The sequence below is a fragment of the Nycticebus coucang genome, chromosome 11 (assembly GCF_027406575.1).
Source record: "Nycticebus coucang isolate mNycCou1 chromosome 11, mNycCou1.pri, whole genome shotgun sequence".
In the NCBI taxonomy this organism is placed as follows: Eukaryota; Metazoa; Chordata; class Mammalia; order Primates; family Lorisidae; genus Nycticebus; species Nycticebus coucang.
In genome coordinates, this window is record NC_069790.1 from 106,033,085 (window position 1) to 106,060,201 (window position 27,117).

The 27,117-nt window shown below is 38.2% G+C and overlaps 2 protein-coding genes across 10 annotated transcripts in view; one reads left to right on the plus strand and one right to left on the minus strand.

The window, feature by feature from the left end:
• CALD1 (caldesmon 1) overlaps positions 1–27,117 on the plus strand; it is a 221,655-nt gene that overhangs the window by 77,182 nt on the left and 117,356 nt on the right. For all 9 annotated transcript variants that reach the window (XM_053609393.1, XM_053609391.1, XM_053609395.1 and 6 more), the window contains one exon: positions 23,443–23,530. The gene's annotated coding sequence lies outside the window, so the exon portion shown is untranslated. The remainder of the gene's footprint in view (positions 1–23,442; positions 23,531–27,117) is intronic.
• The window catches only part of CYREN (cell cycle regulator of NHEJ), a 275,649-nt gene continuing 257,661 nt past the window's right edge, over positions 9,130–27,117 (minus strand). Inside the window, exon 2 of the transcript XR_008383690.1 lies at positions 9,130–9,234. The gene's annotated coding sequence lies outside the window, so the exon portion shown is untranslated. The remainder of the gene's footprint in view (positions 9,235–27,117) is intronic.

Below are 27,117 nucleotides of genomic sequence, written 5' to 3' on the forward strand. Positions count from 1 at the left end.
AAACTATTTGAAGAAAGGTCATAGTACAAGGAGAAAAATCATCTTTGCTGCTACTGGAAGAAGTCTTTTGGACCACAGTTTACTCGCTACAAATAGTGTTCTGAAGGAATACCTTGTGCCTTTGGTAATTAACATTTAAAACAAGATTCTTTGTAAACACTAGATGTCTATAGTTACCTGTTTAAAAAAAAAAATCTACCTGTTACTCTGCCATATGGCCAGGTATTTTTGCTTGGGGGATGGCAGGGTGGGTGGGGAAGTATAGGAAGTGTTGACTTCAAAATATTTATCAACATTTCCAATATGTCAGAAAACTTTTTAGAGAGACTAATAATACAATGTGTGAACAACAGGATATATTCCTTAGAAAATTTTAAGTGGTAACATGAAACCACAATAGCCAGTGAAAGAGAGGGGAGGAAAAATTTGATGCAAACTATTTACTTGTCATCAGTGACTAGAATATAGTTGTTTTCTATTAAACTTAGACTGTATTTATAATTAGATGTGTCAAATGTAAATCTAAAAGTAAGCAACTGTTGGAATTTGTGATTACAATACTTTGACAATGTAAATGGATAAAAATAAAAATTTTTTTTAAATAGGGAAGAAAGGGACTGCCAGGAAAAAATGTAAGAGTTCAAATTTCCCTTTGTAGCAGGGGTTGGGATAATATTGAAAGATGACATTTATTGATAAAACAACAATAAAAACCCTAGCCTTTTCATTTTTTTCAGAATCTTATTTTTTTAACTCCTGTCTCTTGAAAAAAATAATCTATCTCAAGTTTATTCACTTCTAAGATTAAAGTTATTTTTCTTTGTTAAATAAGTAATATTCCCAAATATTATACATGTATATAAATTTATTTCTAACCATCTATCTACTCTTTTACATACATATTTATAGAGATATTCAGAATTATGTTTACCAGATGTTAACAAAGGTTATGTCTGCATACTGGATAAAGGTAATTTTTTAAAATGTTCTCCATACTTTCTTATTTTTAACTTTTTAAATGAGTCAACAGTTTTGTGGGAGATAGATAACAGAGAAATTGTTGAACCTATCACTATACATATGTCTATCTCTATCTCTAACTATGATTTACTTTTTCTTTCAAAGATTTAGCAATTAATTCTTATAAAAATGAATAACTTACAACACACCAAAATCTCCTATTGGCCAGACACTCATGTTACAGGGGAAAGTCTAAGTTATCAATAAAACAAACAAAAAAAAATCACAAAACAGCTGACAATTTTGTGGTTCTTTGCCAAATTCTTGTTGGAGACAGTGCCAATCCTTAGACAACTCTATATTGATCGCTATGTTAAAGTTATATCTTGTAGGAAAATCAGAAACGTTTATTTTTAGAATTTTCCATTTGATGACGTACAATTAGCTGTCTTTTATTATGTCAATGTCTAGGCCTCAAATGAAGTTTATCAGATACATGGGATAGTGTTTTCTCTCTTTGCTCTGCACTGAATACCTGTTTATTTGGTGAATGGTAATGGGGAAATGAGATGAAGGGAAATTTTCTAGAAGTTTTTGAATCATGCGTCCGAACATGATATGATCAGTTCACTTGTTGAACAAGAAAGATGTTCCCAGCTACTGGGAGGCTGAAGCAAGAGAATCGCTTAAGCCAGGATGATGAGGTGGCTGTGAGCTGTGATGCCATGGCCCTCTACCAAGGGTGACAAAGTGAGAGTCTGTCTCAAAAAAAAAAAAAAGAAAGAAAGATGTTAGTAGAGTGATCCAGGTTTTATTCTTCAACTGAATGTCATAATTTAGTGATTTCCTTAAGAAACTTGACAACATTTAGTAAGTTATGCATTTGTTAAAGAAAGGTAGTAACTTGCCTAACATACTCCTAGAATGTCCTACATGTTCTATAATTATATAAGTCAAAGCTAACACTCACTGTAAATAATTTAAGACATTGATACTTCCTTATATGAAAGTATTCCAAATGTCTCAATCATCTCATCTTACCATCTCCTTTTCAAACTTCCTCCTCAAATCCTAAAAAAATTTGTTCTACTTCATTTGAAGAGAGTTAGATATGTTTTCATTGCATTTTTTACACTCTGCCTTCATAGAGTATAAAAGTATAGTTAGTCGTGTCCTGCTCCCTGACTAGATAGTCTCTTCTTTGAAGACAGAAACTATGCTTCAATTTGTCCCTGTCTCTCCACTGTAACTGTTGTGGCACTTCACCTCATGGAAGCTCCATACTCAGCCAACAATTTTGGAATTGCCTTGAGATGAAATGAATTGATGGATATGCCTTGTAAAAAAATGACTGCCCCCAGGTCATTCTGCCTACTCCAACTGTCCCCTGGTCTACTTTTGAAATGCTAGACTTTCTGGAAGCTTGGGAAAGATTTATCCTCCTATATATGCATAGAAATTATCCCAAAAGGAAAATTTATATCATTTTTTAACCTAAAAGATGTCTATGAGAATAAAGCCAGAGAAGCAGCTGAAGCCTCAAGCACTCAACAGGATGCATAAAATATCTAGATATTTACTGGTTCATTTTGACCATAACCACAGGGCAGCAAACATCTACATGAAAAGTAAAACATTGAGTCCCTTAGACAACTAATCCTGAATAGCCAAACACTGGGTATCATGTCATCCATACATCTGTTCGACTGCATACGAATTTCCCCCTTTCTATCCAGATGGCTTCAGCAATAGATAAAGCATAGAGACTTTTCCACATTTTACTTTGTGCTTGGTGTTGTAGAATTCAGCTTTTGTGCTGTTCTCTTTCCCCCTGTCTTGCTATTGCCTGGATCTCATTAGAAACCATTAGTGATGTAATACTAAACCTATGGAATCTTAAACATGCTTTTAAAATCCTGTGGAATAAAGATGTCTCCTACCAAACCAAAAATGCAGTGGGAATAGACAAAGTTACATTTCTTTAAGGAAAAAAAAAATGACTCATTTCATAGTTTCCAAACTGTTTTGACTAAAGCTTCTCAAAATAAACTTTGTGCAATATGCAGCCTTTGATGTCTGACTTTGAAAAAAAATCATTTCTCAGAGATACAATTTCCTCCTTTTTGGGTGTTCATGTATTTTTGTAGATTAACCTACTTTTATTTCAACCAGTGAATGACACAATATTAAATAGCCTTCTGACTAAGAAAGAAAAGTATGTTTGAAGTGGTCTTAACTCCTACATAAACCAGATATAAAGAACACGCTGTATGATTTCTTAAAATTACCACAAAAATAGAATTTCCAGAACATTACCAGAAGGGGGATTTGGTCCATTAAGAATAACAAAACAGTTTAGATGTCATGAAAGTGGAAGATTAGGACTGCAGTTAAGCTTAGTAATGATATTTTTGATTCATATGCTATTTCCTAGGCTAAGCAACATTTTTAATTTTTCACAGTCCTAAACCTTATTCTTGAAGGGTAATTCAAGTTTCAGAACTTTCGTACTGCAGCTTGTTTAGGGCGGCAACATGCCATTGACTTTCCTCTGAGTTCTTTTGTATTCTTTCAGCTGAGGGACTCAAAGTTGGTCGGTTATTGAGTCCCTGTTCACACATGACTACTGAAACAACTGATTTTTAATCCAATCTTTTAAAAAATCCAAACCATGGGTTTTTGTGCAGTTGATCAGATTGACCTAAGACATCAATTGCTTCTATTCAAACAAGAGTGAATAAAATAACTGCATAAATAGATAACATTGTCTTTCTTTCTTTCTTCTTTTTAGTAAGTTTCCCTTTGGAGTAATAGAGGGAGAATAGATGAAGGTCTACATTCTAGTTTCAACTCTTCACTTCTACTGATGCTTGACATCTTTCTTAACCTCTCCAGCCTCAACTTTCTCATCTATAAATGGAGAGAAAAAAATACCTCACAGTTTGGAACATTATATAAGAAATGCTGTGGCATTTGACACACAACTGGTCTACAATAAATATAATTTTTCCCCAATTACCTTCAATTGTACATATGGAGTTTTCTGCCTTTTTTCATTTTCCATTGTGATAATAGCTTCTCAACGAAAAAATAAATAGACTATTCACACACATTCCATTAAACTGTTAAAATTTTGAAACCTGAGATATATCTCACTTGGTCAGTTCTGAGCTTCAGAATTTGATGTCTCTGATGATGGCAAAAGGAGATCACTGTTGGATTTTGTGTTATTCCCTAAGGCTTTTAAAACCCTACCGTTCCTTCAGTGGCCCTTTTAAATCTATCATCCAATAACAAGTATAGACTCCTCTTGAACCTCAAGGGACGTTTAGCCTGGTACCTGCATTTAAAGTAATATATTCCGGAAGCAATCCAAGCACCCATCAACCCATGAATGGATTAACAAACTCTGACATATGTATACCATGGAGTGCTATTTCACCATAAAAAGATGGAGATTTTACATCTTTTGTGTTTACCTGGATGGAGTTGAAATACATTCTTCTTCATAAAGTATCACGAGAATGGAGAAACAATATCCAACATACTCAATATTATTATGAAACCAATATATAAACAACACACATCCACAGGAAAGAGAAACACAAGTATATTCTAGTGGGGGGGGGGGCGATGAAGGAAAGAGGAAGGAGGAGTGAGGATGATTGACAGGTTCTCACCTAATGAGCTCAACGTGAGGGTGTTCAGCATGTCCCCTGGGTGAAGGGCTCAACTACAACTTGAACTTTACCTTAGAAACAAAAACAACATAACCTAAACATTTGTACCCTCATATTAATCTGAAAATTTACCCTCATATTAATCTAAAATATTTTTAAGTATGTAAAACTAAAAAAGTATATAAAACTAATTGTTTGTACCCTTGCCAATATTAGCTATAATTGACCCTAAAATAAATGCAAATTATGAGAAAAAAGAAAAATAAAGTAATATATTCCAAGTGTTTACTACTAATAATGTGGAAAGGTTCTTCTATTATTTGACTTGGAACTATCATTTCAAAGTATTAAGATTTAGATAAAATGAGAAGGATTGGAGATTGGCAAAGGAGGCAGGAACTAACATTTACAAGATGAAGTCAAGTGAAATGAACAATGGATGGGGTCACACATTCAGATAGACCTGACCTTCCCTCCCAACTCCATCTCATTCTAGGGTATAGAGCTGGTAAGAAGATGTAACATACCCCCATTAAAATATTAACTTTGTTAATGTTACTAGAAATTTGTTTTTATTTTCTCTTTCAAAGCTTTTATTTTAATAAGTTATTAGGGTAGCTCAAGGTCTTCAAATTGCTATAATATTTCTAAGCATTAAAAAGTGATGTGAAACTTGGCATTTTTTTCTCTGTGTAAGGATAATTTCATAATTTAACTTTCAGATTTGTAGAAGTTTCATGTACATTCTTTAAGAAAAATGAAAAGCCAGATGTGGTAGCTCACACCTGTGATCCCAGCTACGTGGGAGGCTGAGGCAGGGGATTCCTTGAGGCCAGGAATTCAAGACCAGCCTGGGTAAAAAAGGGAGACTTCATCTAAAAAAGAAAAACAAATGAAGATTTCCCTTTCATTGAAGTCGCTTGGAGTTAATTATTGGTATATACAATTTATAAAATTTTATATCCAATTATGCAATTAATGTAAAGGCCTATAAGCATGTAATAAAGTATAAGGTCACTTTATACTCACAATAAAAAATTATCTTGGCTCTTCCTGTATATTAACTTTCCAAATGATTAATCGCTCAATTCTTAGACTGGGAGGTCAGAGTTTGGAATGTTGCAACCGAGAGGGATCCCTCTGCAGATTTATTTGAGGAGACTGAGATTCATTGAGAGAATTAAATACACATTTCTCAATTTCCCATAAACTACCTTTTTTTCTAGTTTCCCCGGTCATCTTCTTAATTCTGGTCTCAGGCATCTCCAGACTTATCCCTATACCTCTAGTTGAGTTCCTCCATGCTTCCTATCATTCTACAAACTGTATTTGAATTTTCCCAAACCATTTATATTAAAAATCTTAGTCCCTACTTGTTTACTCCAAAGAATGACATCCTAGAACCTAGGCCTGCCTCCCCTGACCCCTACAGATAAGCTGTGAAAATCCCTCCTACCCATGTGACTTGTGGGTTTCTGCTCAGCTGGGTCTGTGCCTATCTTTCCTCTGAAACTCTTCCTGAGTACTCCTCCCCACCTAGTCAACAAATAGCAGTGTTTTTCTAGCCCATTCTTCATGCTTTGACAGTTGGGAGACTGAGGCCTGCAGAGTCTGTGACTTGGGATCACAACGGCTAGTTAGGAATGTCACCGTAATTTAAAATCGAGGTCCGTTAGCACCGGTTCTTTTCATACACAGCAACTGTTGCCCGAATCATCTAAACTAGTCATGATAACAGAAATTTTACATGTAATATTGTTTTGCATTGTTGGTTCATAAATATAGAACCTGGTTATGCCCAACTTGTTCACAGACGACTCTTTAATTTCAGATCCAAAAAAAAAAACCAGGGCCTTTATCTCCATGTTTCTGAGAATTCCCAAAAAAGAGACAAAGTGCTGGGATGCTTTATACTTTTGTCACTCCAAATTCCTGCCTGCTGTATACATTCACAGTATCAAGTTCCCTCTGAGGGTGGAAAAGTTCTTTTTTTCTTCATTCCCACAATACTGCTGTGTTAACAGACTCTGATGAATGGTCTGGGATAATTGAGGAACATTACAGTGAAGTCCAGACTGGACATAAAATTAAATCTTTTAATTTGATGAAAAAATGAGCTCTTCAGCCCTTTGCCTTAATTCTCTGCCAGCTGACTTGGGGGTGGGCAAGGCCATTCACCTTTTACAACCGTGAAGCAAGGTCAAGATGTTTACGTAAACAAAGGAGCCTTCTACTGTGGCCTTACATGCTTCTTAACTCCCAAAAGCAACAGAAGTTTTGACATTAATTTCTCTTTAACTGAGTCTAGGTTGAATTCTTAAGCAGATCTCCTTGTCTCCCTGACTAGGTCAAATTTCAAAAGTCAATGGGTGTATTTTTTCCCTTTAGTTTTCTTCCTCATAGTTGGGAAAAATGAATCTGGCATTATTCTCAAAAGAATCTATTGAGATTAGGAAGAAGGTCAGAAGTAGGAAATGGGAGTTGGCTGCCATTGACTGAGTTTTTCCCTCATGCCAGGCGCCATACAGCTACAATACGGCTACATGCTACTTCCTTTAATCTCCACAACTTTGCAAGGCCAATATTTTCACATTTTTTTTTTAAAACAAAGAAAGACTTTATTCTAACAGAATGTTACTTACATTCAAAGGGTTGAAAGATGGCAGTTAATCAGCGGTATGCTATGTTAGAATCAGAATATCTGCATGAAAATTCAGTCTTCCAATTACTTTGTCTACACAGCAAAACCAAACAATGAAATATTAAGCAAATATCAGATAATGTCTAATGCTTAAGTTTTTATCTTAGCTTTACTTATCTTGAAATACACATACTTTTATTAACTAAATCCTCATAATATTTATTCTTTTCGCATTTTAACAAAGAAATGAAACAATGTGCCAAAATCACCCCGTGAGTAAGTGACAGATCCAGAATTCAAACCCAGATCTGTGTGACTTTAAAATCTTTTCCATGCTAGGCCAGATGGCAACTGCAATGGCCTAGACATAAGAAAGTGGGGAGCGTATTGGCACTTCCAATCCCTCATGGAACTGGGAGTGAGAAGAACCAGGAATGTCATTTACAGGCATTACTTGGGGAAGATGAGGAGGAGCCACAAGGAGCTAAGGTTCAGATGGAGGTGGGGACTTTCCTTTCATCCCTTCTCCTGTTTAACCTACCTGATTTTACACAAACCCAGAGGACTTCTTCCTACAGAATCTGAATTGTGTACCCCCCAGTCACTTGGTTTTTATAACCCAAGAAGAGAAATATGTTCAAGAGACTATCACCAAGAGCCTTTCTTAGCATCTTTTATTTTTCATCTTGCCTGCCAGTGGGCAAAGGGGGCAGCTATCTGGATTTTGTTGCAGTGCAGTACAATCACGGTCTCATCCCTGTCAATGGGTTAGCACCACATCCGAACTGAAATCACACTATGTCTGAACAAGGACTCTGTGGCACTTTTCCTACTAAAAAGTTGTTAAGTTTGGCAATCCTCACTTGTTCCAGTCAAACATTTTCTTAGCCATATTAGGTTATATGGAAAGAAGCCAACATTGCGGCTGGGGTATGAGTTGGTCCTCTGCACTGAGGGCAGTTTTCTCGAGAGTGTTTTCTCACTGGGTTAAAGGGAATAGAGACAAATGTGGCTCACAGCATATTTTTAAGTATGGCTGGAAAGAAAAATAAAAACTCAGCAATCTAAAAAGAATTAGGAATAGCAGCTGGGACTAAAATCTGGTCTTTGGAGCTGGAACACTTGGAGAGATTTGGGTATTTGTTTCTTATTGAAAGGCTGTATCAATTTATTAAAAGCTCTGTCAAATTTTATTAAAAGCTTTGTCGCAAATAAAGGGCAGGAAATTAGAACAAAATTGCATCAGCTGCCCCATTATTCTCTAAGTTGCTCTTATTATTTAGTCTCAAGGGTTAGAAAATAGGCATTTGAGTTCTGGATCCACTATAGTTGGAGAGTAATCCTGGAGTCTGGACTTGACTGTTTGTCCAATGAGGATTACACACTATTTCACAGGGTTCTGGGGAGAATCAGATGAGATAATGCCTGGTTCAGCTATTACAATGTAAAGCATGCTTACCTGCTTTTCTTACTTGTTCTTTCAAACTACAACTTCTGGAGAAAAGTTGCAGCAGCAAAGAAAATTACTTTTAGGTTTTCCTGTGGTGACTATGGGATAGTCGTCTGCTTTTCGTTTAGACTTGCCATATTCTGCTTTGATAGCCTATAAATATTTACCCATATATTTATTCTTTCAGTGTAGTGAGCACTTAGCAAGTGCCACCCTCTTAATGAATATCTTCTTTGCAAAGGGATGATGAATCTGTAGATCTCCACTGCTATCTAATCATTAGACACTCTTTTGAAATATTTTGTCTGGTTTTTGGCCCCTGATATGTTTCATATATTTTTTTTCTGAGTGACTGCTACACAGCCGGCAACCACAAAGTGCTGAGGAATCAGTAGTAAAGAAAGCAGACACATTCCCGTACAGCAGGGTTGCGACCCACAGGAACTGTATTAAAGGGCCGCGGCATTAGGAAGGTTGAGAACCACTGCAGTAGAACCTTCATTCTGGTAGGAAAGACACACATGAAATTAAAGAAGTAGTCAAATACAACCATCATCACAAGCTGTAGTTGTACTTGAAGATAAATAATAGAAACTTACAAAATACAATAACATAATATGGAGGTAAAAACTCAAAAATCTGTACGTCTAATGCAACAATTTTTAATTTACCATATATATATACCTTGGCAATAAATGCATAAGATACTGGAAAGTCCTGTGTTGTAATTGTGCTATAACACACACAAAAATCACTGTTTACAGGGTATTGCAATTACTAGTCCAACTTTGACTTAGTGAGTTTGAGGAAGGATAAGAATCATCCGAGTAAAAAGCATGCTGGTCTTACTAGAACCATGTTTTAATTGCTTTAGTGTCAGAAAACAGCATGCCCTAAGCTCTGTGGCCTCAAAAAATTGGATCTATGCAAGAGATTGAAAGAAAGCTAGTGTGGATGGTTCGCAAAAGAGAGGCACAGGCGGAAGCTAGAGAGACAAGCAGAGTCAGATCCCACAGGCCTCCCGGGTCAAGGTGGAGATTTGGGTCCGTATTCTAAAGGCATTATGAAGCAGGCAGGGACATGATCAGATTAATGCTTTTGTAAATATAATTGCTTGCAGAAGATTAGAACAGGAAGACCAGTTAGGAGGCTTTGGAGTGGTCCAGGTGAGATGACAGAGCTTCAATTAGAGTGGTAGCAATGAAATGTTTCAAGCCAGTATCCTGAAGGGAAAATCTCCTGGCTTTAGTGCTTTGCTGTGTGGGGAGTGGTGGGGAGTGGAGATGAGAAAGAAGGAAGTGTCAAGAGTGATTTCCATGTCCAGAGCCTAAGCAACCAGGTTGAACATCGGATGTCATTTGCTAACTTGGGAAAAACTTGGGGGACGTGGACTGTATCAGTTATATTCTGTTAGCTGAAACAAGGGAGTGGTGATAGGATGTTTTGTGAGTTGTAGAGAGGATAGAGTTGTAGTTGTAAAGAGTATAAAGGTTAATCCCCATCTTCAGAGTGTTTACCCCCTAAGCATTAAATCCACCTTGGACACTTCTTTAAAAGACTTTCTCAACCTGCACAGGCTCTGCCGTGACATGCTGGGGGTTCCCCACTCCTGAGACGTATTCTCTCTCCAATCCTTCCTCTGCACATGCCCATGTATAATGTGCTTGATTTTAATAATTTAATTTGTCACACCTTTGAGTTATCTCATTTATCAAGACTCAGATTGGTCCATCTTAAAAAATCAGGTTTTGAAAGACAACTTTGTTTTTTGGTAGCTTCTGTGGGGTATCCCAAAGTCACCCCTAATGTTGCCATAGATAGGGAAAATGGGAAATTGTAGTGAACAGTACTTTTATTTACAAAATATTCATTATAAAATTTTACAGATATTTACAAAACATTCTGTACATGTTAGCCACCTCTTTGTAGAATTTTTAAATGAATTTTTTTTAAATAAAGGTGCATTTAGGTATAATTTCCTATTTTCCCTATCTATGCTGACTTGAGGGGCAACTTTTGGGACATCCTGTATAATCTTGGCCGTGAATGAATGACACAAGAAGTCTTTACTATTTGTCTTGCTGTTACTTACTGTAACTCAATGTCAAATGTTTTGACAGCATTACAATTACTGTTCCAACTTCTCCAGTTGGTGATTTGGAAACAAGAAGAATTCATAGAAAGAAAATGTGATCAGTTTCTTTCTCAGATTCTCCTGAGGATCACTGGTAGAACACTATAAGCCCTCTGCATTACCTAGCAATTCAAAACAACGTGACAAAGGTTTAATGATAACAATTTATGTGTAAGAATATCCCTCACAACATTACTTGTAATAAGGGCCAGGCACGGTGGCACACACCTATAATCCTAGCACTTGGGAAGCTGAGGCAGGTGGATCGGCTGAGCTCACAGGTTCAAGGCCAACCTGAGCAAGAGCAAGATCCCATCCCTAAAACATAGCTGGGTGTTGTAGTGGGCACCTGTAGTCCCAGCTACTTGGGAGGATGAGGCAAGAGAATCACTTGAGCCCAAGAGTTTGAGGTTGCCGTGAGTTGTGACGCCACAGCACTCTACTGAGGGTGACAAAATGAGACTCTGTCTCAAAAAAAAAAAATTACTTGTAATAGCTCAAACTTCAAATACTCTCAATGTTCAATAACAGGGGAATGTCTTTAAAAGAATGGTATAGGAAAATACATATCATAAGTGAAAAACATCAAATGCACAACATCAAATTTGCTCTAATACTAACTAGAATCATATGTGTTTGCTGAAAAAGACTAGAAAGAGATATATTAAAACTTTATGGTAATCTCAGGGTGGGAGTGATTAAAACAGACTTTAACATTGGTTTCTACATATATTTCTTTATTTTCTAAACTTTCTAAAATGAAATACATACTTGTATATTTTCTATAATAAAATGGGTATCTGTAGTACAGTACTGAGAGACAACGTGACCTTATAGATTTGATGATTTGGGGTCTTTTGTAATGTGAAATACAAACAAAGTGGCCTTGAAAACCATCAGTACACAACTGCCAAGCACGACTTGAGATACTGCGATGATATAAGCACCGTGGAGATGGGATTTCCCATTCTTGGGCCTGATGATCAAGTTCCTGTGCTCATGGACTTCCCTCATTTGGGTTCAGACAGACAGAAACATAACAAGGATAGTTTTCATTGTGATCTCTGAGTTTTTTTCTTTTGAGCTGCATCAGGAACTGAAGGGACGTAGACAGTGGGAGAAAAAGCACTTCTAAAATAACCCGAGTATCTGTGCAGCCTCAGTATCAGTTAAGTTCTGGGCACATTGAATGTTTGCCTTGATTTGTGCTCCTTCATCCTGCCTGCATATTTCACATGCAGTATTTGTAGCTTTGCTCAAGATTCTGGGATAGCATTGGTATGTAAGCTTAGTTGTTTTAAGTTATTCAACAGTTATTTATTTTTCATTCTTTAGCCGTAATTTGTCACAATCACATTTTTATGTTCCGACGACAAGAGCATTGGTGTCTTGTCTCTGGAAAGCGTATCTTACAACTTTTCCTTACAAAGCTCCAAAACAAGTTTAACCATTATGCATATCAGCCTATAACTGTGCTTGCGTAATGCCAGAACAGCCTTCACAGCAGAGAGACACAGAACTGGCCGATAGTTATTTGGTGGCAAATGCCAAAAGTTTTCGTTGAATTGATTTAGCCTTTTCATTTAATTCAATCTACTCAAGCTATAAATGTTGAACCTAATGAGGCTTCTGTTGGTAATTTTTTTTTGGCATATGAATAAGGGCAATTGTCATGTTTGAAAAATGCTCTCTTTTAGAGATAAACTTATTATGGAGAAGTCCAAATTGGAACTATTGTATCAGTATGCAAATGGATTTCATTGACCCATCTGTACCTGAACATCATCCTCCATTTAGTTAATAATACACAATTTTTTTTTTAAAGATAGAAGCGTAGGTTTATATTTGTGGCTATAAGAGATTGAAGTTTGAATATTGTCCACGTTATTATCAACCAGCTAATAATACATCATATCAACCAATGTAATTGCCAGGAAAATGTCAGTACAAGGTTCTAGTGGATTTCAACTGCCCACTTTGCCTCCGTTTTCAGTCTGGCCCTGGGAAGAAGGGCACCAGATAATAATGTTTTCATCAAGATTTAGAAATGGACAAAATTGAACATCTGGAGACCTCATTTATTTATCCACCTAACACACATTTATTGAGGAACTAACATGTGCTCAGAGCTATGCTAGTCCCTGGGGATACATCAATCAATGTGACATAAATAGTTCAATATTTATTTTCCCTCTAAAGTGTTAGCCCTGTGAGGGCAGGAGTATTATCTTCCTTCCTCTCTGCTGTGTCCTTAGTAACTTTCACTTAATAACTGGAAATGGAACCTCAAGCTGGGCCTGACTTTTTGTCTCATGAGATAGGAATAATAAAAGAGCAAATCTCAAATTTTTTTCTCCATGTGAAGGAGGATGTTCTCAGAAAAGACCCACTTAGAGGAACACAAATGGGCAGGACTTTTCCTTCCACTCAAGAAGCGTGCCTAAAATCAATTGAATGAGAATGACATTTGTAGAGATAACTTGTTCCCTTCCTAGTATTTTAAAAAGTAAATCATGTGGAACCTCAAATTTCAAAAAAGCACATATCACTATGCCACCACTGTGACTGGGACCCCCCAGGAAAGCTGCTGTGGATAGCGGACTTGACAGATGATCTATTTTGACATACGAGTGCTTTGATGTTAGGGCGGTTGCTTGAAGTTTTTATCACTTGTTACCCTTTCCCTGCTATGTGATTACAGAAAAGATAGGCCAAATTGCAAGGGCCATAGGGATTCAGTTCTTGAGCTAGTTATTTTGAAAATGCTTAGCCCATGATAGTGTTTAAAAATCAGGCAGTGGATTGAGCCAGTGTCTAAAAACAGATTTAGGGATGGATTTGTTCTAAAATAAAAACTGACCAGCTCCCGCTAAATGAACTTGGTTGTTCATTAATCACATAGATGTAGAATAATTTTTTTATAAAAAGAACATATTTGAGGACCCAGCTCTTCCCACCACTAGCTGAAATGACTTGGGTAAACTACTTAACCTCTCTAGGCCCTTTGAGCTCTTGTTTATAAAATGTTGCCAATAATGCTTGTTTTACTGATCTCCAGGGTTGCCATGAAAATCATTTGGAAAAAGGGATGTGAAAGCTCTGTTTGCTGCAAAAGTGCTATGTATTTGTATTCTTAACCCATTTGTGATACCACTAGTCACTTGGAAATCAGTCCTCAAATGGCTGCTCTGATTGATGATAGAAGCATAATTGCCCTGTGACCAACCCACTTCATCCCCACCAAGCATTCCAGACATTTCAGTGCAGGAACAAGGTCTATGGGAAAAAGTCAAAAGGAGGCTGAGCAGAGGAATTCCAGTGGCCCTTCCCAGGGCCCTGTGCACAAAATGGTCCCCTGTGCATTGTTATTTTGTTGTGTTTGCTGATGTCCACAGCTTCCTAGACAATAACAAACAGATATCTGGGTGATGATGAACAGAGAGAGTGAGGAAGACTTTTTACCAGTTCTGTAGTGCAAAGGCCTCTGTATCTGATGCATGGGATTGCAGCCTTCACTCGCTGCTCCTTCAGCTGATGTGCAGATAAATAAAGCATAGCCTCCCTTTCTTTAAAATGCTGAAGAATGATATCTACTAGTGAATTTTCCTGGGTTACACACACTGACAGTTTTGCTCTTTGCCTTACATGGGCCGGGCAAAGTGTTCTGACTGAGCCCTGATCCCAGTGGTGCCCATGTTCTCTGCATCAGGCATCATGTGTTTGGTACTGACTGAACTCAAGGCTCTGGACTGGGTCTTAGCACACTGCTCTGCGGTGGAGGAGAGGTGGGCAGTGGCAGCTGGCTGGAAGGTGGAGAAGCGGAACAGGATAATTCCATGTAGGGTGTTGTTCTGCTTTGTTCTTTTGCTCACCTTAAGTAACTTACCGCCCTGTCCTTAGATTCTTAAATTTCCATCAGTAATCAAAACTAACACTAGAAAAAGTTTTAAGGGGCGGCACCTGTGGCTCAGTGAGTAGGGCGCCGGTCCCATGTGCCGGAGGTGGCGGGTTCAAACCCAGCCCTGGCCAAAAACCACAAAAAAAAAAAAAAAGAAAAGAAAAAGTTTTAAGAATACTTTAAACAAACAAAAATGTATCATATAATAGGAACATGAAAATAGATTTGTTACATCAATAATGTGTGCCTAAATTTTTCACCAAGTTGACCGAATTGAATAATCCAGTTGCTTTGGTGACGCGCAGCCTCTACTGAATCAGGACATGGCTTCTTTGTGAATATCCAAACTTCTAAAGTACCACCTTTATTAAAGAGATTGTCAACAGATTGAGAGTCTACCAGAATTAAAGGGATCCAGTTTTGCTAAACTAGTAGTTATTAAACTTATCCCATATACCTGAGACTGTGCTAAATTATACAGATTAAAGATAAATGATACGGTCTTGCCCTTTTCTAGGTACAGGTCCGTAATAATTCCTCAGCTTGCTTTGTCAATCATGAGAGTTCTAATCTTGGTAGTTGCTTCTCTCTTAGTAAGTTCTATTTCCTTAGGAAGCCACATGTAGGCACATGGCCAGAAGGCAGCCAGGAAGAAAAATTAATATGCATAAAAATTAAAGGCACCATTAACATTGTGCCTTATAAACAACTCAACAAACATTAGCACTTGTTGATATTAATGATGGTGGTGATGGTAGTGATGATGATGATGATGATGGCAGCTAGAGAAAAAACTGTCACTGCCTTTCCACAACCTTTGCACTTCTAAACATCTACACCAGGTCTTTCTTGACGTGTGGTGGTTATACTGAAATCCAGCTGCAGGTACACCCTGACTCTGTAAAGAGAGAGATTACATTTTTTCTCAGGAGTCAATGTCTCACTTGTTTGTAGCCATGGGAAGCTTATCAAACACTGACGTCAGCTCCTTTCCCATGAGAGTCCAGAAATTTCATAATACTATAAATGACTTTCTCTTTCCTATTTGATTCAGACAAGTAGAGAACTTTTCATGAAGCTTAAAAATAAACATCTGACCTTTGCCTGGATATATTCTTATTCTTTCTCCAATCAGAAATTATCTTGCCTGTAAAAAAATCTACCCTCATTCTTCTATGAACAATTGAAAAATCTTGGCCAATGCAAATAGCATCATGGATTTTTCTTGATTACATGATTGCCCAAGAAAAAACAGAAAAGGCTCCAGCTAATAGGCACGGTTTTAAGACAGCAAGGCTCTTCCTTTGTACTATTCTGTTATCTTACTCTGTTCCAATAAGGAAATTTTTTTTCTTCTTAATACTTGTACAGAATTGGTTTCTCTGAGAACATATATCTAAGCTAAATTCTTTGTACTCCATGAAACTTTAAGGCAAATTCAGCAAAATTTCCCTGGCTAGCATTGCTAGTCCTGACTGGCTGATGATGTAGTAGTAGGTGAGGCGCTGAGCCCTGCTGCCTTCCAGATGCAGAAGGACAAAGAAGGAGCAGAGAAAGGAGCTGACACTCACGGGGGCCTGTGGCATTCTGAGTTCCATACTGGGGCCTTTGTATGTTCTTTCATTCATTTATTTATTCATTCAACTTAAAGTTCATAAAAGTTTGGGGACAGAATTATGATATCATAAAAACACGGCCTGAGAAAAATTACTCCATCAAAATAAAATCAGCAAGACTGAAAACAAATTCAGGACTACCGCTAAACATAGATACACGTCTCACACGGGCATATTATAAAGCCTATGTTACATGCCAAGGCATATGCTGAATGTGTGGTATAGAATTATTGATAAGACCATGTCCTAGCCATCAAGAGACCCACACCTATACAATGATAACCCCAAGGTGACAATGCCACCATAGTAACAAATACTGTGGCAGCTCAGAGAAGGAAAAGCCCTTCCAGGTAGGGCTGGTAGGGCTGGTAGCCCATCATCCTCGTTTTAAAATTGAAGTAACTGATATCCAACATAGAACCTCCCTGAGCTCATACTTCTATTTAGCTTGGAGTTATGGGACCCACAGCCTGTCTTCAACAATTCCATGCTGCTTTCATGCGAAAGATCTACGTCCAATCTAATTAATGGTTTAAAGCATCATCTGTGATCCAGTAAATGCTCACTGAGAGGGCCATGAGAATTCTACCTTTCACTAATGACTGAATTTTCTTTGATTTTAAAAACAACATCCTTCATTTACTGCCTTAGCCTGTTGGGTAGCCAAATTCCTAACATATTATGACATTAATACGCCTTGACCCTCTTATCTATTCATAGATACCTATTTCCATATGCATAATCCTACAGTAACACAAAAACATAGCCCATGAAAATCAAGAGGTTCTCACACGAGCAAAAAAGTTTACACCAAAATCTAAGTGTACCGTAGGCAAATTTTATTCAAGATACACAGGCAAAAATGTAAATGAAAATATAACTTTTTAAAAAAAAATAACAATTTCAAAAAACAAAAAGGAAGTCTTGTTCAAGGGCTTGATGGACCTATGAGCTATTAGAGATAGGTTTGGGAAGGTGGATGGTTGAATGTGGAGAGGACAAACTGTGGATAGTAAGCAGGGGGGTTATAGACAGCAAAGTTTCACAGCATTGTAAGATGTATTTGAATTGCTTTGGCACAGGCCACTTGCAAAAACATTCAATATTTCCATTCTAAGATATGATAAGCCAAAATATATATATGCAAAGTTCACCAAGTCATTGGTAAATAGTCCAGTATTGACTTTTAATTTAGAAATAAATGGCCAAATTGATCCCAGCCCTCTCAACTACAATTTTCTCCCTGCAGAGTACAAAGATTTGTATTACTTTATTGTTTTCTCTCATGGTTTGTCTTTCTTTTTATTATTTTATTTTCCTACTGGTATAATACATGACTGGGGATATTGAACCTTCATGATGTTATATATTTATAAGCTTATAAATTCCCTTTAGTTGTCATCTTTCCAGACTGAGGCTTTATCTTCTTCTATTCACATTATAAAAATAGTCTTTTTAATGGTATTAACATATATAAAAGTGCACAATTCATTATTGTACAGTGTGATTCATTTTTACAGAATGAACACAGTTGGCTGGTCAGCATCCAGGCTGAGAAGCAGATCCCCTTCATACGCCTCTGTCCATGCCTCCCCCACCCACAACCCCAGGATAACCATTGTACCAACTTCTAACACCAAGTGTTAGTTTGGCCAGTATTTGTAGTTTACATTAATGAAACCATGTAGTAAGTTTTTGGTGCCTTTTTTAGCATTATGCTTCTGAGATTGATTACCTGAACAATACTTAGATTATTCTAATTACTAATGTAGCATTTCACTGTTTACCTACAACAATTTATCCATTTTGGTATTGATGGGCATTAAGATTAATTCTAGTTGTGGCTATTATAAATAGTGCTGCTGTGAACCTTCTAGTCCATGTCTTCTGCTGAATATATATTCACGAATTTTTATTGGGTATATGCCCAATAAAACATTTAAAAAATAAAATATACCCCCAATATTTGTGGGTCACAGGATGTGCAGCTATTTAGCTTCAGCACATACTGCCAGATATTTTTCCCAAGTGATTTTGCCAATTTATAAACCCAAGGCATGAGAATTCCACTTGCTCACCAAATTATCAGTCTTAAATTTTAGCTATTCTAGCTATGTGTACTTTTAGTGCGTTGTAGTTTTCATTTGAACTTTTCTAATGACTGAGATTGAGCACTTTTTCATATGCTCATTGGACATTTTAATTTACTTTTTTGTCAAGTGCTGGATGAAATCTTTACTTGCTCTTCTATTGGGTCATTTGAATCATCTGTCTTTTTCATATTGATCTGTAGAAATTCTTTATGTATTCTGGGTGCGAGTTCTTTGTCACATATATTTAGTGCTGCTATTTTTGTTCTTACTCTATGGCTTGGCTTTTCATTCATTTTTATGGTTTTTAGTTTTAATGCAACTCTGATTTGTCCTTAATACTTAATGATCTTTTGTCCCATTTATAAAATCTCTGCCTATCCTAAGATTGTGGAGATACCCTCTACATTTTTTTTCCTGAAAGTGACTCTTGCTTCCTTTTTCTCCTCTTCCTCTTCTTCCTCTCCTTCTCCTCCTCCTCGTCCTTCTTCTCCAGGATTCCTATATTTTTTTATAAAAGTATAATTTACACACAAGGAAATTTACTATTTAGTACACAGTTCTTCAGGCTTTGACCAATGCATATAGTTGGGTAACAACCACCACCAACAAAATATAGAACATCTCTATTGATTCCACCATAGTCTTTCCTTCTTAAACTTTAAGTTTTTCCTACTCCATGAGACTGCTAAAAACTCTGCTTTGCTTCTCATGCACTGCTTAGCTTTTTATTCTTTTATATCCTCTGTCCTTTATATTTTGGCCTATCAAGTCCTGCTTACTGCAGCAGCTCTCTGATGGCTTCAAATAGCTTTGGGATTTGAATTAAGTCCAGATTTTCTAGTTTTTCTAGATGAGAACATTGGACTGCTACAAACTAGTCCATCAAAGGCAGATACCTAAGTCATTCTAATGATATTCAACAAATTTATTAAAACCCTCCTCCCAGATGGGTGAGGTGGTTCATGCCTGTAATCTCAATGACTCGGGAGGCTGAGCCATGAGGATCTTTTGAGGCCAGGAGTTCAAAACAGCCTGGGCAATATAGCAAGATGTCATCTCTTAAGAAAGAAAGAGAGAAAGAGAGAAAGAAGAGAAGAGAAGAGAATCAGCTGGGTGCAGTAGCTCACACCTATAGTCCCAACTGCTTGGGAGGCTACGACTGGCAGGATTGCCAAGCACAAGAGTTCGAGGCTGCAGTGAGCTGTGATTGGGTCATTGTACTCTGTCCTAGGTAACAAAGCAGACTTCATTTCTAAAAACTAAAAATAAAAACAACCTCCCTCCCCAAAAAAAAACTCCCAAAAACTGTCCTCCAAAACATTTTTAAAAATAGATCTCAAAAAGGGAAAAGAAAATGTCAGTGTTGGTATCTATGACTACCCCATGTTTCAGTCATAGAAAGAGCTTCAGAATAAAACCAGTCTGGGTTCCAGTTCCAGCTCTGTCATGTATTAACCATATAAGAGTGAATCTGAATCTGTTTGCTTAATTTCAAATGAATATGACAAAAATCAACTAGTTTCATAGTTTCCTCATGAAAATTAATGAGAACAGATATCAAGAACCTTGCACATAGCAGGTTATGAATTAAAGATGTTATGTGATATATTATCATTTCTTTCAGAACTGTAAAATGCACTCATCTCCTAGAAATGATGGAGAAGGGTTAGGTAGACACACAATGCATTTTTTTCTTTAAATATCATAGAATTACGCATCAATCATCTGAGCTGAAGTACTCTTCAAAATCTATTCAAATGCTTTATATTACAGATAAAGGAAATGAGAAGTTAAATGACTTGTACAAGGTCAATTCACTTGTTAGTATTTATTTAAATGATCCAAATTCTCTAAGATCACATATTTCCTTCCTTCTAACATACTCCTAGCTCCCATATTCAACTATAAATGTAAAATAGAGACAGTTATTAATGTTGTATTGTTACTGGCTCATTCTGACTAAAACCCATAGATCTATTTTTAAGTATTTTATTTTAATTTCCATCTCCACAAGTTATGTGACTTCCTGCCAACTAAGACTGAAAGAGCTGCTCACCATTCCTTTCCCATTCCAAAGATTATGTCCTGTAGCTTTTCATTCTTCTGTTATTAAGAAATTGTCTGCTTTATGTTCTGACATACGGGACAGAAAGGGGCTCGTGGAAACCTGAAATACTCTGCTCTCTTCAAGTTCCCCAGATGAGAAAGGGAGTGGGGAACTTCTGTGGATGCAAAAGTGACCATGTGTGCCCCTGGCAGTGTCCTCTCTGGGAAGGGGCAGATTATTAGCATCAACAGAAAAGGCAGCATTTGGGGGACCATTTTTGGGTCAGAGCCTTTGTTCAGCACATCTTTCAGCATGAGCTACTGAGGGACAGATGAGCCTAAATCCTACACGAAATGAATAACTCAAAAGAGCTTCATGGTCACAGAGCCCACAGCCATCGCATAAAAGCCAGGGCTCTGCAGAGCTCTGCCTGAACACTCTTTCCTCAGATCCTCCTTCCTATCAGTGTATCTTCAGCCTAGTTGCCCCCCCTTCAGAGACCATTCCTAACCATTCAACCTTGCGTGGTCATCTTCGTAGTCTACTGTTACATTTGCTCACGATCAGAAACTTGTTTTGCTTGTGCCCCACCGCAATGTACATGCCATGAAAACAGAGTCCTCATTCATCACCATGTGCTCAATTGTGAAGCAAACAACTCCCTTACTAAACAAGAGAATGTGGGCTTGTGCCCTGCCTTAAAAGTTGTTTGAGATCCATTGAGGGTACAAAGAATTAGGTTACACTGATTGCATTTGTTAGGTAAAGTCCCTCTTATAATTGTATCCCATCCCCTAGATGTATACCAAACACCATAACCCCCTCCCCCACCCTTGTCCCTTCTCCCTGCTCCCTCATTCTCATGCCCCCCTACTTTGAATTGATCTGAGGTTTTCTCTTACACGACTACGTATCAGATCATCTACTGGCTTCATACTAGAATTCAGTACATTAGATTCTTGCTTCTCCATTCTTGTGATTCTCTACTAAGAAGAATGTTCCAACTTAGTCCAGATTAATGCAAAAGATGTAAAGTCTTCATCTTTTTTATGGCTGAATAGTATTCCATGGTATACACATACCACAGCTTGTTAATCCATTCCTGGTGGGCATTTAGGTTGTTTCCACATTTTGGTGATTGTAAATTGACCTGAGATAAACAATCTAGTGCAAATGTTCTTAATGATAAAATGATTTTTTTTTCTTTCTTTCTTTTTCTTTTTTTTTTTTGAATGCCTAGTAATGGGATTGCAGGCCTTTGAATGCTGGCTTTACTCTTAGCTGGGTGAATTCAGGCAAATGACTTAACCACAATGAACTTCTCAGTGCGTATCCTAAAATAAGATTGTGTATCTTACAGGGTTATTACAGTGATCAAATGAAATAAATATGTGCTTAGCACAGGACTTATATCTAAAAAATACTTAATAAATAATAGCAATTATTATTATATCCATAATAAAAGTGAAATGCACTATGAAAGGGTCATTTAGGGACTGTTTAATAGAAACAGTAATGTTGAAGTCAAGAGACCCTAACTCAACCATCTAAGGTAAAATTTTAAATTAATTAAAATCCTGCTCTTCATGATGTCTATATAAAGGTGCTCATTGTCATAAAGGATCCCTAATTTAGCCTTTGCAATGATTTCCTGTTATAAGTCATCATTTGAGACCCTTCCCTCTTCCCTACCCGTTGGTATCCATTTGGAAAATGTGTCTTTCTGAGAACACTTGTGGTAGAAATTTTAAAGTGGGATTTTAGCTACTTTTTTGTAAACACGGGCTGACAATATTTTCCCATTTGCATAACTTAGAAAGACGCCCATTATTGTTTCTCACCGTACTGAGTGGCTTTAGCTAGAGGTCTCCCGAAGGCTCTGAGAAAATCACTACTCTTGTAGGACTAGAAATCTGATCAAGAGGAGAGAAATTTACCTTTTTTCCTTTTATTATACCTCGGTTCTCCCATAATGAACATTTTCATATAAAATCCATTTCTCCCTATGCCTGAGGAGATGGTTAAATCCAATGAGCAATAAATGGTGCCTGGCTGTTTGCCACTGGCTGAGGTGGGGTCTGGGGAAGGAAAACAGGCTCATTCGCCTAACGGTCCAGCTCCCTTCCCGTCTTCCTTCATCACGGGTCTTTTCCTTCCTCACCACATCCGGTCTAGACTCAGCTCTGCCAGCAGCCAACTTTGGCAACAGCTTCTAAGCCAGGTCAGCCAGGATCTACGTGTTGGGCACTGCCCTAAAGCTATGGCTTAAGGGCAGCAGCGAGGCATGGCTCAGTGGGCCACCTGGATGAAGTTGCCAAGTCACTGACAGTGAAAGATCTTCAGACAGGGAGAAAGAACTTCATTAGCTTTCAGACCCTTAGACCCTAAATCTGAAACTAAAAAGGAAGAAGTTTATCTAAAGACAAATCTGCTTTCAGTCCCTCTTAGACATTCACTTTATATATTCTCTAAGCCTTTCTACTTCTGTGTCACTAACAAGATAGTTCATGAACATACACAGACACTATAGACTAAAAAAAAGTTTTCCACTTACAGCATTTTTGCCCTCAATTTCTCCCTTATTTATTCTCAAATAAAAAAAAGATACTGAGGGGATTAGGAGGAGAGAAAGAGATACTTGGCAAATAAATATTGTCTCTACCAATGGGTTTCTGTCAACTATTCTACTTTCTCTACCCCATGATTTGGAAAAAGTGAGAGAGAGACTTTGTAGTAATCGTACTTATTTTCTTTCAAATGCAAATGCATAATAGCTATTTCTATCCATGTCCTAGTTCCCCTTTAAGGTCCTAACTAACAACAATACCTGAGGAAAAAATGATATTTTAAAATACCTAGTCTGTATTAACTAGAATTTATTCAACTCAATCATGTTTCCATACATTTTATTTTTAAATTCCAGGTATTGTTGAAACATTTCAAGAGCATCAAATCGAATTCCACAAGGACTGGTAATCAACTGGAAGGCTCCGCCATCTGACTGCTTACCTGTGAGTAGAGTTTAGGCTTTGCTTTGGGCTCTGATTTTTAGCAATTACAGCCTCTCTGCCTGATTTCCTAAATTCTCGCACCTAAAGAGGCACTGGAAAAAAAAACGAGTCTTCCCTCTGTGTATTTTAGTATAATATACTTTACCAGTTAATCACTTCAAATCTTTAAAGTTCTGAAGAAATTGTTTGCCTGTTTGTAATCTGATTTTGGGGGGTTCATTTTCTATTTTTCCTGCATTTATAATATTTTTATTATTTATTTATTTATTTATTTATTTTGAGACAGAGTCTCACTTTATCACCCTTGATAGAGTGCCGTGGGGTTACAGCTCACAGCAACCTCCAACTCCTGGGCTTAGGCGATTCTCTTGCCTCAGCTTCCCGAGTAGCTGGGACGACAGACGCCCCACAACACCCGGCTATTTTTTTCTTGCAGTTTGGCTGGGGCAGGGTTCGAATCCGCCACCCTCAATATATAGGGTGGGCGCCCTACTCACTGAGCCACAGGCGCCTCCCCATTTGTAATATCTTAGACAAAACAGTCCCTGATCCCTAATGCAAGTCCTCAGTTCCTGTGAAAAATGCTGGTGACCTGAGGCAATAAAGAGAAGAGTCAGTCTCAGGGAGTGAATACTAGTGATTTCGGGAGCAATATGTACCCCTCTCTTTCAACAAATCTTTCTCACCTGGGAGAACTTCTACCAGCAGGAGGAGGAAGAGATTTCAGAGGGTAGAGGACAGAGAGACCAAAGGAAACTTCACACATTCATAATTTTGCTAAGGTCAGTCCCAGTAGGAAGCAAGTTTTTTAGGAATTTAACACATTCTCAGGCAATTATTGTTTCAGGGTTATATCTGTTGTCCCCCATCCCCACACCACACACACAAGTTTGTTCAGGCTGCCACAGCAAAATACCACATACTAAGTGACTGACACAGCAAAGATTTATTTTCTCATAGTTCTAGAACAGTGGCTGTCATCCTGTGGGTCGCAACCCCTTTGTAACAGTTCAGGGCTGATTTCCTGAGGCCTGTCTCTCAGAGCAGATGACCACTTTCTCCCTGTGTCTTCATGTGGTCACCCCTCTGTGCACACACCTGTCTGGTGCCTTCCTCCCTGTGCCCAAATTTCCTCTTCTGTAAGGAACATTCGTATAGATTAGGCCCACACTAACAACCTCATTTTAACTTGGTCATCTCTTTAAAGACCTCGTCTCCAAATATGGTTATGTTCTGAGGTTCAGGGTGTTCCGACTTCAACATAGAATTGGGGGGAAAGACAATTCCCCCCGTAACACCACCATCATCATTTTTTCTCTAACGTGCTGATTTCTAGTTTATTGCTTGTGGAATTCCCTCTGATTCTCCCCTCCTGAACTTCCTTAGCACTTACCTCACTGTCAGAGCACGTGGGGTTTCTGTGGTGAGTTATAGTCCTCTGTGTTCAGCTCTCATCCCCCTATGTCACTGTATAATTTTGGAAAACGGAGACCATGCCTTTTATATCTCTCATGGCACTAGAGGAGGTTTGTATTCAGTAGACACTTAATACTTGTTAAATGACTGACTGAATGAATGGATAGAGGATTAGACGCAGCCTCTGAATCTACAATTTCTCTGCTGTGATTATTAAAGGTGCTTTCTTCTCACTTGCTGTCTCCCCGCAAAAAACATCAAGGTTGGGGAAGGAGGGTGAAAGAAAAGTGTGATTGACTCAGAGGTAGGAAAGACTAAAGCCTATGAACGTGCCCCAGATAAGGCTGCCTTCCCATGAGAAGGTGGCCTGGGGAGCTGAGAGGGACTTCCTGAGTCCTGTGGGGTGCAATGGCAGGTGTCTAGAAAACAGGAGATCTGCACGTCTGAAGGTCAGTTAAGAAGCAGGGGGAGGGATTTCCCAGTTATAACCACACCAGCAGATGGGGCCCCCAGAGAAGGCAGTGAGGAGAGGGGAGGTGCAGTGGTTTAAAGCTCCCACCAGGAATGGCTTGTAGAAGTGTTTCCAGGTAAGTAATAGGAGAGGGACCCTTGCAAGAGAAAGAACTCCACACGCTACTTCTAGTGAGAGTGTGTGAGACTGTGTCTGTTCCTAGCTAATGTGTAGGTCTATTTTTTTTTCTCCCCTTATTTCTTTGGACCTGTTTTGTTCCTTCTACTTTATTTTGGGAGCTGTGCTCTAGATCATTCCACTAACTGGGGCTTGCCCTCCCCATCTCTGTTCCTCTGTAGCTAACTACAGCCAGGGACCTGGGTTTGATGCCCCAGTGGGGTGTCATACAGCAGCACCTTCCTTTGGGGCCATTTCCCCAATCAGAATTGACAATAGTGGAGGCCAGGAGTAGATTCTTAATGACCAAAAAGACAGAAGCAGGTCTTTTTCAGGGTCAGGTGGCAGCTACTCAGTTGTCCTGGAGCATCATCTTGTCTAGGTCAGCAAAGGCCCCAGGTGGGGTGAGGATGCAACTTTTTTGCATGGACTCCCTCCTTAGTCCGTTCTTCCTTTTATTGTCCCAGCCCACCTGTTCCACTGAGTAGGCTTTGGCAATATTTTTTGTTTCCTTGTCAGGCCAGAATGGGAGCTGGTGGACAGTATAAGGGCCAGGATACAGCTCCTGGCAGCCACAACTAGCCTCTGCTCTCTGGGCCCTGGCATCAAATGGGGCCCTATTTACCAAAGGACTGAATTTCCCTAATTTTCCCTGCAAGCATGATACAAATAAAAGAAGAAAGGCCATTTATTCATTCATTTCTCTTTTATTTTCCAAAACGTTATTACTTTTGCTTTATGTTCTCACCTTGCTTAATTATTTTTTTCTTCTCTCTCAATTAAGTTTTCCTTCCTTAGCAGAAACTCTGCTATTTTCTGATTATTAACACAAGAGGCTATCAGAAGTTGGGAAACCTTCTCCTGCTCTTCCACACACTCCCATCCATTTTTAAAAATGAATTTTGATAGACCAGTTTCATTCAAGTACCCACTTCCACACTTTGCTCTTTGTATCCTTGGACTAGCCAGGAAAAAGATCTCTATTTTCTCAAAGTACCCCAAAAGCCAACAACTCCTGAGTCAGTGCTATTATGCAAATCACTGTTTGTATCGAATGAGAAATTTTGAAAGCAAAAGAAAAGAGTTCTGCAATGCATGAATGGCCTGGTTGGGATGTTCCAATGAACGATGGCCAGTAGCCAGCCTAGGTGCCTCCCAACTGTGTTTCATTAATTTCAGTCAGCTCAAGGGCTTGGAGAGAAAGATCATTTTCCTACGAGCATGTAAAAGAGGTGCTTTGAGTTGTAAGCACCTAGCAGGCTTTGCCCTTATTTTAGAACAGCACAAATGAGAGATTTTATAACCACTGTGGGCCAATATTTTTGGAGTCATTTGAAGCTCCAGATGGAGTGGAAAGAGAAGTTTGGGCTATTTTTTCTTCTTCTGCTTTCCTTGAGTTTTGTGGAATGAATCTCCCCAGGCACCTTTGACAAAGTGCTCAGTCTCATTTAGTTCAAGTGTGCCCAGACTTACTATAGTAGAATAGGAAGGAATCTTTCTATTCTTCCTGTGGATTTCTGGTAGTGGCTGTAGAACTAAGCTC